Source organism: Crotalus tigris, unplaced genomic scaffold, assembly GCF_016545835.1.
Source record: "Crotalus tigris isolate CLP2741 ecotype Arizona unplaced genomic scaffold, ASM1654583v1 scf7180000017636.274692, whole genome shotgun sequence".
Lineage (NCBI taxonomy): Eukaryota > Metazoa > Chordata > Lepidosauria > Squamata > Viperidae > Crotalus > Crotalus tigris.
In genome coordinates this window covers 69,391-71,132 of record NW_024096529.1, presented here as the reverse complement: position 1 = coordinate 71,132, position 1,742 = coordinate 69,391, and positions in this window count along the sequence as shown.

Genomic DNA, 1,742 nt, shown 5'->3' with positions numbered 1-1,742 from the left:
TGCATGTATACATGCGGGGGCAAATGATCTTTCCAAGACCTTATAATCACAAACTGGACTGATTTAGTTTCTCTGGCAAATTTCATGTCTGATGCTCTATCTCAGAATCCAGGCCTCCTTTTTTCTGTCAGAAGCTAAAGGAACAGCTTAATATATCTATAACAAGTATATAAGAAACTAGAAATCAGTAATTGGAAACACCAGTTCTTTTTTTGACCAACAGACTCAAATTTTGAGGAATGCTGAATATATATCCTATGACTCAAATAATGATAGAATTGTTGAGAAAAATGTGGTTTTTCAAGGTCCTGAATTATATACCAACTACTTGAAATGTAATATATTCAGAAGAAAGATAGAGTTTTTTTTGTGGTTTGGTAACAACCAAAATAATAATCAGTAGGACTAATAACTATAAATACTATAATTATTACAGTATTTATAATTGATAACTATAATAATATAAATGCCAAATATCAAGGATTATATTTCAGAACTAAGTGATTTAGCATTTTTTGAATATATATATATATAGAATTAGAAAATGTGATTCCTCGGAATTTTTGGAAAAGATTCTTGGACAGATGTACTCAATATTGACTTTTTAAAAAAAATAGTAAAGTCAAGTAAACTCAATATATAGTTGTAATTACAGTTTACTTATTCTTTTTGGTATTTTCTTACGTAAAGTTGTTTTGGGATATGGTAAAGTGATCATTTTTATTTGATGTTTGAAAATGACTTAAAATGATCTGTTCATTTAAAAGCAGCAGCAGCGGCTTGATGCTGTATTCTGAAAACACAATGCATGGCCTTTTAAGAGTCACACAATGTTGACTTATTTTTGTCCTCAAGACCATCCTCTTTATTCACTGCAGTAGATGATGATGCAGTTTATTGTTATACCCCTACTGGACTTAATGGGAAGAGATTGTTATCACCCATGGCTGTACCTAAGGTAGGCTGGATGTGAATTACCAGAAATCTAAAAGCTTAGCTTTTGCCAAGAAACCCAAACAACAAACCTGGATAATTGAGCAAACACAGGAGTGGACTGGTCTTTAAATATATCAAAGTAGTCTTTCATAGCAAGTCTTCCTGGAAAGCCCATCATGAATATATAAAGCAAGTATCTATATAGTATCATCAAAATCTATATAGACTTTCAAAACTTTTTTTTTTAATTTTAAAGCAGGTGAACTGTTGTCCCCAATGCTAAAGCTTTTGAAGTTAACCCATCTACTTTATGTGACTTGGGATTGGTCTATATATGAAGAAAAGCAGCCCCAAAACAATTCAGTATCTTTATTGTGTGCCCCTTGGGGTACCCCAATACAGTACTCAAGTCTGGGATGCCCAAAATTAAACATAGGACATGGAGACTACCATATTTTCTGGCGTATAAGATGACTTTCCAAAGCATGCAAATCGTCTCCGAAGTCGGGGGTCGTCTTATACGCCAAATCATCTTATACACCGGAAAATACGGTAGTTTCCAGCGTGTAAGACAACTTTCTAAGCATGCAAATCGTCTCCAAAGTCAGGGGTCATCTTATACGCCGAGTCATCTTATACGGCAGAAAATACAGTACTTGAGTATACCAGTCAAAGATCTTTTTTTTTTTTCTTAAAGGCTTGGTATTTCTGGTTTTAATTGACCATTACCTTTTTTGTTACATCAGAAAATAACTTTGTTGGACTATAGGTCTGTGATATTAATGGGAGACTGGAATGGTGTTCTA